This window comes from Triticum urartu, chromosome 3A (assembly GCF_056163025.1).
Source record: "Triticum urartu cultivar PI428250 chromosome 3A, HENAU_Tu73, whole genome shotgun sequence".
NCBI classification, from domain to species: Eukaryota; Viridiplantae; Streptophyta; class Magnoliopsida; order Poales; family Poaceae; genus Triticum; species Triticum urartu.
This window is the reverse complement of record NC_141875.1, coordinates 675,121,855-675,137,622: the sequence shown is the minus strand read 5'-3', so window position 1 is coordinate 675,137,622 and position 15,768 is coordinate 675,121,855.

The window sequence follows — 15,768 nt, the reverse complement described above, 5'->3', positions numbered from 1 at the left end:
CTTGCCGATCATCGGGCAAATCCATCAAAGTCCATACTTTGTTCTCATACATGGATCATATCTCAGATTTCATGGCCTCAAACCATCTCGCGGAATCTGGGCTCATCATCGCTTCCTCATAGTTCGTAGGCTCGTCATGGTCAACTAACATGACCTCCAGAACAGGATTACCGTACCACTCTGGTGCGGATCTCACTCTGGTTTACCTACGAGGTTCGGTAGTAACTTGATCTGAAGTTACATGATCATCATCATTAGCTTCCTCACTAATCGGTGTAGTAGTCACAAGAACAGATTTCTATGATGAACTACTTTCCAATAAGGGAGCAGGTACAGTTACCTCATCAAGTTCTACTTTCCTCCCACTCACTTCTTTCGAGAGAAACTCCTTCTCTAGAAAGGATCCATTCTCAGCAACGAATGTCTTGCCTTCGGATCTGTGATAGAAGGTGTACCCAACAGTCTCCTTTGGGTATCCTATGAAGACATATTTCTTCGATTTGGGTTTGAGCTTATCAGGATGAAACTTTTTCATATAAGCATCACAACCCCAAACTTTAAGAAACGACAACTTTGGTTTCTTGCCAAACCACATTTCAGATTGTGTCGGCTCAACGGCCTTAGATGGTGCCCCTTTTTAACGTGAATGCAGCTATCTTTAATGCATAACCTCAAAAACGATAGTGGTAAATCGGTAAGAAACATCATAGATTTGCACTATATCTAATAAAGTACGGCTATGACGTTCGGACACACCATTATGCTGTGGTGTTCCAGGTGGCACGAATTTGTGAAACTATTCCACATTGTTTTAATTGAAGACCAAACTCGTAACTCAAATATTTGTCTCCATGATCAGATCGTAGAAACCTTATTTTCTTGTCACGATGATTTTCCACTTCACTCTGAAATTCTTTGAACTTTTCAAATGTTTCAGACTTATGTTTCATCAAGTAGATATACCCATATCTGCTCAAATTATCTGTGAAGGTCAGAAAATAATGATACCCGCTGCAAGCCTTGATATTCATTGGACCACATACATCAGTATGTATGATTTCCAACAAATCTGTTGCTTGCTCCATTGTTCCGGAGAACGACGTTTTAGTCATCTTGCCCAAGAGACATGGTTCGCAAGCATCAAGTGATTCATAATCAAGTGATTCCAAAATCCCATCAGCATGGAGTTTCTTCATGCGCTTTACACCAATATGACATAAACGGCAGTGCCACAAACAAGTTGCACTATCATTATTAACTTTGCATCTTTTGGCTTCAATATTATGAATATGTGTATCATTACAATCGAGATCCAACAAACCATTTTCGTTGGTGTGTATGACCATAGAAGGTTTTATTCATGTAAACAGAACAACAATTGTTCTCTAACTTAAATGAATAATCATATTGCAATAAACATGATCAAATCATATTCATGCAAACACCAAATAACACTTATTTAGGTTCAACACTAATCCCAAACGTATAGGGAGTGTGCGATGATGATCATATCAATCTTGGAACCACTTCCAACACACATCGTCACCTCACCCTTAACTAGTCTCTGTTCATTCTGCAACTCCTGATTCAAGTTACTAATCTTAGCAACTGAACTAGTACCAAATACTGAGGGGTTGTTATGAACACTAGTAAAGTACACATCAATAACATGTATATCAAATATACCTTTGTTTACTTTGCCATCCTTTCTTATCCGCCAATCACTTGCGGTAGTTCCGCTTCCAGTGACTAGTCCCTTTGCAGTAGAAGCACTTAGTCTCAGGCTTAGGACCAGACTTGGGCTTCTTCACTTGAGCAGCAACTTGCTTGCCATTCTACATGAAGTTCCCATTCTTCCCTTTGCCGTTTTGTTGAAACTAGTGGTCTCGTCAATCATCAACACTTGATGTTTTTCTTGATTTCTACCTTCGTCGATTTCAGCATCACGAAGAGCTTGGGAATTATTTCTGTTATCCCTTGCATATTATAGTTCATCACGAAGTTCTACTAACTTGGTGATGGTGACTAGAGAATTCTGTCAATCACTATTTTATCTGGAAGATTAACTCCCACTTGATTCAAGTGATTGTAGTACCTAGACAATCTGAGCACATGCTCACTAGTTGAGTGATTCTCCTCCATCTTGTAGCTATAGAACTTGTTGGAGACTTCATATCTCTCAACTCGGGTATTTGCTTGAAATATTAACTTCAACTCCTGGAACATCTCATCTGGTCCATGACGTTCAAAAACGTCTTTGAAGTCCCGATTCTAAGCCGTTAAGCATGGTGCACTAAACTATCAAGTAGTCATCATATTGAGCTAGCCAAACGTTCATAACGTCTGCATCTGCTCCTGCAATAGGTCTGTCACCTAGCGGTGCATCAAGGACATAATTTTTCTGTGCAGCAATGAGGATAAACCTCATATCACGGATCCAATCCGCATCATTGCTACTAACATCTTTCAACATAGTTTTTCTCTAGGAACATATCAAAACAAACATAGGAAAGCAACAACGCGAGCTATTGATCTACAACATAGATATGCTAATACTACCAGGACTAAGTTCATGATAAATTTAAGTTCAATTAATCATATTACTTAAGAACTCCCACTTAGATAGACATCCCTCTAATCATCTAAGTGATCACGTGATCCAAATCAACTAAACCATGTCCGATCATCACGTGAGATGGAGTGGTTTTCAATGGTGAACATCACTATGTTGATCATATCTACTATATGATTCACGCTCGACCTTTCGGTCTCTAGTGTTTCAAGGCCATATCTGCATATGCTAGGCTCGTCAAGTTTAACCTGAGTATTCCGCGTGTGCAAAACTGTCTTGCACCCATTGTAGATGGACGTAGAGCTTATCACACCCGATCATCACGTGGTGTCTGGGCACGACGAACTTTGGCAACGGTGCATACTCATGGAGAACACTTTTATCTTGAAATTTAGTGAGAGATCATCATATAAAGCTACCGTCGAAATAAGCAAAATAAGATGTATACAAGATAAACATCACATGCAATCAAAATATGTGACATGATATGGCCATGATCATCTTGTGCCTTTGATCTCCATCTCCAAAGTACCGTCATGATCTCTATCGTCACCAGCATGACACCATGATCTCCATCATCTTGATCTATATCAATGTGTCGTCACGTGGACGTCTCGCCAACTATTGCTCTTGCAACTATTGCTATCGCATAGCGATAAAGTAAAGCAATTGTTTGGCGCTTGCATCTTATGCAATAGAGAGACGACCATAAGGCGTTTGCCAGTTGTCGATAACTTCCACAAAACATGATCATCTCATACAACAACTTATATCTCATCACGTCTTGACCATATCACATCACAACATGCCCTGCAAAAACAAGTTAGACGTCCTCTACTTTGTTTGTTGCAAGTTTTACGTGGCTGCTACGGGCTTAAGCAAGAACCAATCTTACCTACGCATCAAAACCACAACGATAGTTTGTCAAGTTGGTGCTGTTTTAACCTTTGCAAGGACTGGGCATAGCCACACTCGGTTCAACTAAAGTTGGAGAAACTGACACCCGCTAGTCACCTGTGTGCATAGCACGGCGGTAAAACCAGTCTCGCGTAAGCGTACGCGTAATGTCGGTACGGGCCGCTTCATCCAACAATACCGCCGAACCAAAGTATGACATGCTGGTAAGCAGTATGACTTATATCGCCCACAACTCACTTGTGTTTTACTCGTGCATATAACATCAACACATAAAACCTGGCTCTGATACCACTGTTGGGGAACGTTGTAATTTCAGAAATTTCCTATGCACACGCAAGATCATGATGATGCATAGCAACGAGAGGGGAGAGTGTTGTCTACGTACCCTCGTAGACCGTTCGCAGAAGCGTTATATCAACGCAGTTGATGTAGTCGTACGTCTTCACGTCCGACCGATCCAAGTATCGAAAGCACGGCACCTCCGAGTTCTGCACACGTTCTGCTCGGTGACGTCCTCGCCTTCTCGATCCAGCAAGAGGGGCGAAGTAGTAGATGAGTTCCGGCAGCACGACGGCGTGGTGACGGAGTTGGTGAAGAACAATCTCCGCAGGGCTTCGCCTAAGCACTACGAAAACTATGACGGAGGATAAACTAGAGGGGACGGGGTTGCCGGCACACGACTTGGTGTTTCTTGATGTGTCTTTGGTGCTAGCCCTGCCCCTCTATTTATATGTTGAGCCCTGGGGTCGAAACATGGAGTAAAATCCTCCACAAAGTCGGTTTCACCCGAAAGGCAAGAGTCCTTCTCGGACTCCAGGGCCAGACGCCAGGGTTCCCGGCGTCTAGACCCAGACGCCAGGGACCCTGGCGTCTGGCCTCTGGACTCCGCAAAACTTCCTTTTGCGCTTTCCAAAAACCTTGTGGGCTTTCCCCTTTGGCCCAAATAAAGTGTTCTCGTACCCAAACATTTCGGGAAACATCCGGAACCCCTTCCGGTGATTTCCGGAACCCTTCCGGTGACCAAACACTATTATCCCATATATCAAATTTTATCTCCGGACCATTCCGGAGTTCCTCGTCATGTCCGTGATCTCATCCCGGACTCCGAACAACATTCGGTCACCAACATACATAACTCACATAGTACTATATCGTCAACGAACGTTAAGCATGCGGACCCTACGGGTTCGAGAACTATGTAGACATGACCGAGACACCTCTCTGGTCAATAACTAATAGCGGGACCTGGATGCCCATATTGGCTCCTACATATTCTACGAAGATCTTTATCGGTCAGACCGCATAACAACATATGTTGTTCCCTTTGTCATCGGTATGTTACTTGCCCGAGATTCGATCATCGGTATCTCAATACCTAGTTCAATCTCGTTACCGGCAAGTCTCTTTACTCGTTCCGTAATACATCATCTCGCAACTAACTCATTAGTTGCAATGCTTGCAAGGCTTATGTGATGTGCATTACCGAGAGGGCCCAGAGATACCTCTCCGACAATCGGAGTGACAAATCCTAATCTCGAAATACGCCAACCCAACATGTACCTTTGGAGACACCTGTAGAGCACCTTTATAATCACCCAGTTACGTTGTGACGTTTGGTAGCACACAAAGTGTTCCCCCGGCAAACGGGAGTTGCATAATCTCATAGTCATAGGAACATGTATAAGTCATGAAGAAAGCAATAGCAACATACTAAACGATCGGGTGCTAAGCTAATGGAATGGGTCATGTCAATCAGATCATTCACCTAATGATGTGGTCCCGTTAATCAAATAACAACTCTTTGTCCATGGTTAGGAAACATAACCATCTTTGATTAACGAGCTAGTCAAGTAGAGGCATACTAGTGACACTCTGTTTGTCTATGTATTCACACATGTATTATGTTTCCGGTTAATACAATTCTAGCATGAATAATAAACATTTATCTTGAAATAACGAAATAAATAATAACTTTATTATTGCCTCTAGGGCATATTTCCTTCAAATTCCAATCAGGTGGCTGAACAATAGGTGCAGAAATCAATGCTTTCTCAAGTATTTCAAATTCATATACACAATCATCATCAAAGACAAATGGTATATCTTTTTGTAATAAATTAGTTAGAGGCCGAGAAATTTTTGAGAAGTCCTTAATGAACCTCCTATAAAAACTGGCATGACCAAGGAAACTTCTTATACCTTTGATGTCCTTGGGACATAGCATCTTTTCAATAGCATCAACCTTGGCTTTATCAACTTCAATACCTCTTTCAGAAACTTTATGACCCAAGACAATACCTTCATTAACCATAAAGTGGCACTTTTCCCAATTCAAGACAAGATTAGTTTCTTCACATCTCTGCAAAACTCGATCAAGGTTGCTTAAGCAATCATCAAAAGAAGATCCATAGACGGAAAAGTCGTCCATGAAAACCTCACAAATCTTTTCACAGAAGTCAGAGAATATAGCCATCATGCATCTTTGAAAGGTAGCAGGTGCATTACAAAAACCAAAAGGCATACGTCTATAAGAAAAAGTACCGAAAGGGCAAGTAAAAGTAGTCTTTGATTGATCTTTGGCTGACACAGATATTTGAGAGAAACCAGAATAACCATCTAGAAAGCAAAAATGTGTATGTTTGGACAATCTTTCTAGCATTTGATCAATAAAAGGTAAGGGGTAATGATCATTTTTAGTGGCCTTATTTAATTTGTGGAAATCAATTACCATCCTATAACCTGTAATAATTCTTTGAGGGATCAATTCATCTTTATCATTAGGAACAACAGTAATACCTCCCTTCTTAGGGACACAATGGACAGGGCTTACCCACTAACTATCAGCAACGGGATAAATTATACCTGCCTCAAGGAGCTTTAGTATCTCCTTGCTTACCACTTCTTCCATTTTAGGATTTAGCCGGCGTTGATGATCACGAACTGGTTTAGCATCTTCTTCCAAATTAATTTTATGTTGACATAGAGTGGGACTAATGCCCTTAAGATCATCAAGGGTATACCCAATAGCAGTGCGGTGCTTCTTCAGAGTTTTCAATAATCTCTCTTCCTCATGCTCTGAAAGATTAGCACTAATAATAACAGGATATATATTTTTCTCATCAAGATAAGCATATTTAAGAGTATCAGGTAACGGTTTAAGCTCAAACACGGGATCACCCTTGGGTGGAGGAGGATCCCCTAGGATTTCAACAGGTAAATTGTTTTTCAGAATAGGTTCCTGTTTAAAGAATACTTCATCTAATTCCCTTCTTCCATTCATAAACATATCATTTTCATGGTCTAGCAAGTATTGTTCTAAAGGATCACTAGGAGGTACGGCAATAGAAGCAAGACCAATAATTTCATCCTTACTAGGTAATTCTTCTTCACGGTGTTGTCTACTAAATTTAGAAAAATTAAATTCATGAGTCATATCATCTAAACCGATAGTAACAACATCGCTTTTGCAATCTATGGTAGCATTAACAGTATTTAAGAAGGGTCTACCAAATATAATGGGACAAAAGCTATCTTGTGGGGAACCAAGAACAAGAAAATCAGCAGGATATTTAGTTTTCCCACACAAGACTTCAACATCTCTAACAATTCCCATTGGTGAAATAGTATCTCTATTGGCAAGTTTAATTGTGACATCAATATCTTCCATCTCAGCAGGTGCAATATCATGCATAACTTCTTTGTATAAGGAATAAGGTATTGCACTAGCACTAGCACCCATATCACATAAGCCATGATAACAATGATCTCCTATTTTAACAGAAATAACAGGCATCCTACCACAGGTCTAGGTTCGATCCACTAGTAGAAAACAGGGCTTTGGTCCAGGTCGGGTCAGCCCATTAGTCCCGGTTCAGTCTAGAACCGGGACCAATGGGGGCATTGGACCCGGTTCGTGAGCCCAGGGGGCCGGCCGGGCCACGTGGGCCATTGGTCCCGGTTCGTCTGGACCTTTTGGTTCCGGTTGGTGGGACGAACCGGGACCAATGGGCCTGGCTCCTGGCCCACCACCATTGGTCCCGGTTCGTGGCATGAACCGGGACCAAAGGCTCCCCTTTAGTCCCAGTTCATGCCACGAACCGGGACTAAAGGGTTTGCCCACCTCGCCAACCGAATGGGCGCCCACACCTGTTTATAAGCCCGTCCCTCTCTGCGTTGTTAAGCTCCTCTCAAAGTGAAAATAGGTGCACCTATAGAGGAAATTGGACCTAAATTCATAAATAGAAATTAATTATGAATTTATGTTTAATTTTCTCTATAAGTGCATCTATGTTCACTAACAGAGAAGTTTTTATTTTTTGTGACCTAAAAGAAAAAAGAAATCACTAAAAAACTATCGGTATTTAGTTCTAAGTAGAAATGAAAAAATAAATAGCAAAAAAGAAAAAAATGCCTATAATATTTGTTATGACTAACTAAAATTACCAAATTGAGTAAAGTTATTCATAAACTAGTGATTCACACAAATTTTAAAAAATTCAAATTTAAACTATTCAAATTTTAAAACTAATGGCACTAACAGAAAGTTTATAATTTTTGTGACCTAAAATAAAAAAGAAATCACTACACAACAAAAAAACAAAAAAGTGCCACCTACTATTAAATAGCAGGAAAAAGATTGACTCAAAAATCAATTTTAACTATTCTACAAAGTGTTTTCACACAAACTTAGTAAACTAGTGATTCATAAACTAGTGATTCACACAAATTTTAAAAAATTCAAATTTAAACTATTCAAATTTTAAAGCTAATGGCACTAACAGAAAGTTTATAATTTTTTCACCTAAAAGAAAAAAGAAATCGCTAGAAAACTATAAGTATTTAGTTCTAAGTAGAAACGAAAAAATAAATAGAAAAAAAGAAAAAAAATGCCACCTACTGGGCCAGCACGGCCTGAATACGACTAGAAACCCAACCATGGGCCAGGATTCAGGCCCGCAGCAGGCCTAGTAGGCCCACAGGCATTGCAGTGTCCAATTAGGCCCATAAGCCTGCATTTCAGAGGAGTTCGAGAGGGAAGAGGCAGCGGAGCTTATAAACAGGTGCTGGTCACTCTCAACTAGCGAGGTGGGACTAAACTCCCACCACCGCGCCAGCGCAAGGCCATTGGTCCCGGTTGGTGGCACCAACCGGGACTAAAGGGGGGAATTGGTCCCGGTTCGTGACAGAAACTGGGACGAATGCCCCCTGTAGTCCCGGTTGGTGCCACCAACCGGGACCAAAGGCCACTGCTTCCCACCCTTTGGGCTGCCGAAAAGTGGCCTTTGGTCCCGGTTGGAGGCACCAACCAGGACTAAAGGGGGCATTCGTCCCGGTTTCTGTCACGAACCGGGACCAATGCTTCGTCTATATAAGTAGCACTTGTGAAATTTTTCATTCAGTTCGTTCTTCCCCGCCCGACGACACCGCCAGGCTGCACCTCGCCATCGCCCCTGCCTCTGACGCCGTCCCGCGCGGCCGCAGACGCCGTCGCCGCCCCGTCGCCGCGCCGCGCCTCCTCACCGTCGCCGCCCCGTTGCCGCCCCGTTGCCACGCCGCGCCCCCTCACCGTCGCCGTCTCCGCGCCCATCACCGTCGCCGTCGCCGCGCCCCTCACCGTCGCCGTCTCCGCGCTCATCGCCGTCGCCGTCGCCGCGCCCCTCACCGTCGCCCCCGTGTCCTACCGGCCTCCTCGTCGATCGCCGCCCCGGCCCATTGCGTAATTTCCTAATTTAGATGTGTAATTTAGGATGTAGAGTTAATTGAGTTGTTGTAGTTAATTTAGATGCATAGTTTAGATGTATAGTTAATTGAATTGTTGTAGTTAACTTAGATGTATAGTTTAGATGCAAAAGTTAGAATTTTTTACTGTTCATACATTTTTCGGTGATATTATTGTTGCATATGCAAAAATTTGTGTATTCATATATATGCAAAGAATATGTCAATTTTTTCATTGAATTTTTATGAATTTTTTTGTTGTAATTTTGTTCATAGAATTTTTATTTTGTTCATAGATTTTTTATGATTTTTTTCTGTTGTAATTTTTTTCATAGATTTTTTATGATTTTTTTCTGTTGTAATTTTGTTCATAGAATTTTTATGATTTTTTTTGTTCATAGAATTATCTTTGTCAATTTACGTATATGTTCATATTTAGAAGAAAAAGAAGGAGAGAAAAAAGGAAAATAAGAAGAGGAAGAAGGAGAAGAAGAAGAAGAATAAGAAGAAGAGGAGAGGAATAATAGGAGAAATAAATAAGAAGATGAAAAAGAAGGAAAAAAAAGAGGAGAAGAAGAAGAATTCTTCTTCTTCTCCTCTATTATTCCTTCTTCTTCTCCTCTTTCTTTCTTCTTCTTCCTCTTCTATTCCTTTCTTCTTCTCCTCTTTTTTTCTTCTTCTTCCTCTTCTTATTTTTGTTATCGGGTATGTCGTTGTCGATATACCCCCCCTCCCCGATAACTTTTAGTAATTAGTACTGCTTAGAAAGTGTTTAATGGAATTAGTTAGAACTAGGTAAACTTGTTTATTTTTAGTAAGTACTACATTATTCTATTTATAGTAAGTGCCTAGTAGTTGAACTAGTTGATTTAATAAAACTGGTTTATTTTACTATAGAAGTAGTTTATTTTTAGCAAGAAAATTAATAGAACTAGTTTATTTTTTTAGTTAAAGCAATTATTCCCGCATCGACGTGGACGATGCCTATCCCGCATCCTCGTCGTCGAGTCGGCGGAGGACGACACCTGCTTGACCAGATGGGCCATGTCCGGGACTGGGCTCCGCCGGGGTGGAACTGGGAGGCACTACCTTCCAGGGGGCGTAGCTTGGTGAGGAGCCAGCCCATCGTTGACCCAATCCTTGTTTGGTGGCGGTCGCGTGGGCCAGTGACGGTGCCGAGGCTTCCGGACACCGCGGAGGTGGTACGTCACCGTGTCAGCGAGGAGGACCAGCACGTCCGTCGCTACATGGTTGCGTTGGAGGGCAGGTTCGAGAATACCTGGCAGGTTCTTCAGGGATCTCACTGGAGCTATGATCCTATGATGGTTCCTTCCCTTTGGGTGTCCACCGCCCGCGTCGATACCCGTCGGGCGCTACGGTTCTAGCTGTACTGGCGATATGTATGATAGTATTCGACGTGTATTAGTGATAATATTCGATGTACGGACACATGAAGATGATGTAGTTTTTCTTATAGTTGAATGCATCCTAATTTGAATACTACTTTATTTTGCGATTTGATTTTTCTTATTGAATGCTCAAATGGGAGAGCACTATGCAAGGCATATGCATATGATTAGTTGAATAATAATGATCTAATTTAGTCTTTGAATTATGAACGTATAGGAAATGTCATCATCGGACGACGGAAGTCTCCCGGGGGAGTGCGACTGGTGCCACGACGATCGAGGTCAGTGCGACAGGCCTCACCTGGACGATGGTCGGTGCTTCAGCATTAAGCTCGAGGAGACCTTCGAAGTTGAAACGGTACACAACGACGACAAGTGTTTTTTTTCATAATTAAGCATGACTTCAACTATTTCAACGTGTAATTTTCATCTTTTACAATTCGAGTATAGTTTATCCCATGCCATGCAAGACGCTATGTCTTGGAGAGGATGGATTTTGAAGACCATGAAAATTTTGAAATGAAGAAAATTCACCTAAGGACCCATCATGATGTGGATTTTGAAGTAAAGTTGTATAATGCTGAGAGCGTAACCCATTTTGGTTGCAAAAATTGGGAAGCATTTTGCAAATTGTATGGTTTTGATGAGGGTATGCTTGTCACCATGGATCTTGGTGATCCTGAAATTGAGCAAGACAATATGGACATTTGGGTCCTTGTTGATACGCCTCCAGTTCTACCGCTATGTGAGTTTCTCAAACATAGTTAATTATTAACTAATTTATATTGTTCATTTCAAAATAGTTGACAGCTTATTTCCATTGACAGCTTATTTTGAAGTATCAAAGAATGTGCAGAAGATGGTAGATAGAACTTACTACACCGATGGCTCTGAGTTAACTACCAAGGAGAAAACTCATCTGGTTGGATTTTGTAATGATCTTGAGAATTACAATATTACAGTCGAACTCCTCAACATTATGGTCAATACGTGCCACTAGTGCACGTGTTGAACTACGGTAACTACTATGGAGATACCCTGGTAAGATTTTTTACTATTACGACATCCGTGCATCTTTTTGCATACTTCTAAAACTAGTACATCATTGCTAACTACGAAGTTATTACTATGTTTTTCAACAGAGAATCCCAGAGGATTGTGTGCCTCATTTGATGTATCAGAATGGCGTCAGCCTTCGTGTTTTGAACATATATCCAGGTCATCCTACGAATCTCAACTGTCCATACGAGATTTCTAAAAGAAGTGGAGACATGAACATAAAAGGATGGAAAAAATGTATGGACAGTCGTAAGGAGCTTCTTGGAAGCAAAAGGAAGCGAGGCGCAAGAATTAGAGACAGGATGATCTCCATTCTTCATAATGGAGAGTCAGGGTCTATATTGTTTTATGCTATTTTACCTTAAGTGTGTTTAGGTCCTACCTGATACTGATGATCATGTGCTAAGAACAATTATGTAGGGTTGGGTTCGATGACTATGAGGATGATGATGGTATGACTTATTATTAATAACGAGTAGAAGTTGTATGATGATGCTTGCTTAGTAGGACTTGTTATTATATATGATGATGTATGATGCGAGCATGCATGAGTTATTATATATCTGCAGGTGAAATGAACATAGCAGTAGCTAGCGTTGGTAAACCAAGGATGAAGATATAAGAGAGGACACTTCTCTCTATTAGCTAGCTAATAACAACCTAAAAATAACCCCCTAAACCCCTAAAACAGCCAATTTTTTTTTAAAAAAGAACAACCTCAGCTCCAACCAGCTGCTGACGTGTGGAAGCCTTTTGGTCCTGATTTATGTCATCAACCGGGACCAAAAGCCCCCTGCCTGGGCTGCCGACAGCGGCCACGTGGATGCCCATCTGTCCCGGTTCTAGTTTGAACCGGGACTAAAGGGGGGAGGTATTAGTACCGACCCTTTAGTCCCGGTTCCAGAACCGGGACAAAAGGCCCTTACGAACCGGGACTACAGGCCCTTTTTCTACCAGTGATCTTTATCACAGGGTTTAGCAATTCTAGCAGTTTCATCACAGAAATAAATAATATGCCCATCTATATTATCAGACAAGAGATCTTTAACAATAGCAATATTAGGTTCAACTTTAACTTGCTCAGGAGGTGTATATGTTTTAATATTGCTTTTACGAACCACAGTTCAAGCTTTAGCATGATCCTTTATCCTAACATGGAAAGGTGGTCTCTCAACATAAGAAGTAGGAACAATAGGATCATTATAAGTGATAGTCTTTTTTTCAACTTTAACAGGTGCAGCTAATTTTACTTCTATGGGAGGATGATATTTAAACCACTTCTCCTTGGGAAGATCAACATAGGCAGCAAAATATTCATAGAAAGAAGCTACTATCTCAGAGTCAAGTCCATATTTAGTGCTAAATTTACGAAAAATATCAGTATCCATAAAAGATTTAACACAATCAAAACTAGGTGTCATACCTGACTCCTTACCATTGTCGAGGTCCCAATCTTCAGAGTTGCGTTTAATTCTTTCCAATAAATCCCATTTGAATTCAATAGTCTTCATCATAAAAGAGCCAGCACAAGAAGTATCAAGCATGGTGCGATTGTTACCAGAAAGCCGAGCATAAAAATTTTGAGTTATCATTTCTCTTGAGAGCTCGTGATTGGGGCATGAATATAACATTGATTTAAGCCTCCCCCAAGCTTGAGCGATGCTTTCTCGCGAGGCCAAAAATTATATATATAATTGCGATCACGATGAACAAGATGCATAGGATAAAACTTCTGATGAAATTCCAATTTCAATCGTTTGTAATTCCAAGACCTCATATCATCACATAGCCTATACCATGTCGATGCATCTCCCCTCAAACATAAAGGGAAGACCTTCTTCTTAACAACATCTCCGGGTACACCTACAAGCTTAAATAATCCACAAACTTCATCCACATATATCATATGTTCAACAGGATGTTTTGTTCCATCTCCTAAAAAAGGATTAGCTAGCAGTTTTTCTATCATACCCGAAGGAACTTCAAAGCAAGCATTTTCATTTTCATTTTCATTTTCAGAAGGTTCAGTAGGTTGAGGAGCAACTCTTTGCTCTACTGGTCGGGGTGAAGATACCCCGAACAAGCCCCTCAGAGGATTACTTTCCATGGTAACAAGTGACAGTAAATTTCAGCACACTATATAAATTTTTCCTTACCAAATTCCACCTACCAAAGGCGCTTCACTCCCCGACAACGGCGCCAGAAAAGAGTCTTGATGACCCACAAATATAGGGATCTATCGTAGTCCTTTCGATAAGTAAGAGTGTCGAACCCAACGAGGAGCAGAAGGAAATGATAAGCGGTTTCCAGCAAGGTATTCTCTGCAAGTACTGAAATAAGTGGTAACAGATAGTTTTGTGATAAGATAATTTGTAACGAGCAACAAGTAACAGAAGTAAATAAGGTGCAGCAAGGTGGCCCAATCCTTTTTGTAGCAAAGGACAAGCCTGGACAAACTCTTATAAGATGTAAAGCGCTCCCGAGGACATATGGGAATATCGTCAAGCTAGTTTTCATCACGTTCATATGATTCGCGTTCGGTACTTTGATAATTTGGTATGTGGGTGGACCGGTGCTTTTGGGTGCTGCCCTTAATTGGACAAGCATCCCACTTATGATCAACCTCTATTGCAAGCATCCGCAACTACAACAAAAGTATTAAGGTAAACTTAACCATAGCATGAAACATATGGATCCAAATCAGCCCCTTACGAAGCAACGCATAAACTAGGGTTTAAGCTTCTGTCACTCTAGCAACCCATCATCTACTTATTACTTCCGAATGCCATCCTCTAGGCCCAAATAATGGTGAAGTGTCATGTAGTCAATGTTCACATAACACCACTAGAGGAGAGACAACATACATCTCATCAAAATATCGAACGAATACCAAATTCACATGACTACTAATAGCAACACTTCTCCCATGTCCTCAGGAACAAAAGTAACTACTCACAAAGCATAAACATGTTCATAATCAGAGGGGTATTAATATGCATATAGGATCTGAACATATGATCTTCCACCAATTGAACCAACTAGCATCAACTACAAGGAGTAATTAACACTACTAGCAACCTACTAGCACGAATCCCGGACTTGGAGACAAGAATTGGATACAAGAGATGAACTAGGGTTGTGAGATGAGATGGTGCTGATGAAGATGTTGATGGAGATTGCCCTCTCCCGATGAGAGGGGCGTTGGTGATGATGATGGCGATGATTTCCCCCTCCGGGAGGGAAGTTTCCCCGGCAAAACAGCTCCGCCAGAGCCTTAGATTGGTTCGGCCAAGGTTCCGCCTCGTGGCGGTGGAGTTTCGTCCGCGAAGATGGCTTATGATTTTTTTCCATCGAAAGACTCCATATAGCAGAAGATGGCCGCCGAAGGGCCACCAGGGGGCCCACGAGGTAGGGGGCGCGCCCCCCATCCTCGTGGGCAGGGTGTGGCCCCCCTGGTGAAGTTCTTGCTCTCAATATTTTTTATATATTTGGAGAACATCTTCCATGAAGTTTCAGGACTTTTGGAGCTGTGCAGAATAGGTCTCTAATATTTGCTCATTTTCCAGCCCAGAATCCCAGCTGCCGGCATTCTCCCTCTTTATGTAAACCTTGTAAAATAAGAGAGAATAGGCATAAGTATTGTGACATAATGTGTAATAACAGCCCATAATGCAATAAATATCGATATAAAAGCATGATGCAAAATGGACGTATCAACCCCCGGCCCCGCAAACACTTCTGCCACACCTACTTCTCTGGCTTAAGCTGAGTCGTCGGTAAGTAGTGAGCGAATGTAATTGTTTGATCTAGCAAGTGATGCCGTTTCTAAAATAAAGCTTTTGATCTTGCTATATGATGCATAGAGATAAGGAAGAGAACAATAAAAGAAATAGGAAATTTCCTATATTTTTTTACCCTTGTCTTTGTTTGGTCTAGCAATTGATGCATTTGAGCATATATGTTGTCGAAAAGTGAGTATCTGTTGAGTCCATATTCATTGAACCTTGGATGTATTCATATGTCTGAATATTATTGCCATTGATCAAGTCACTTGCTGCATATTTTTTATGTCTAAGTGTACAAGAGCTGCTA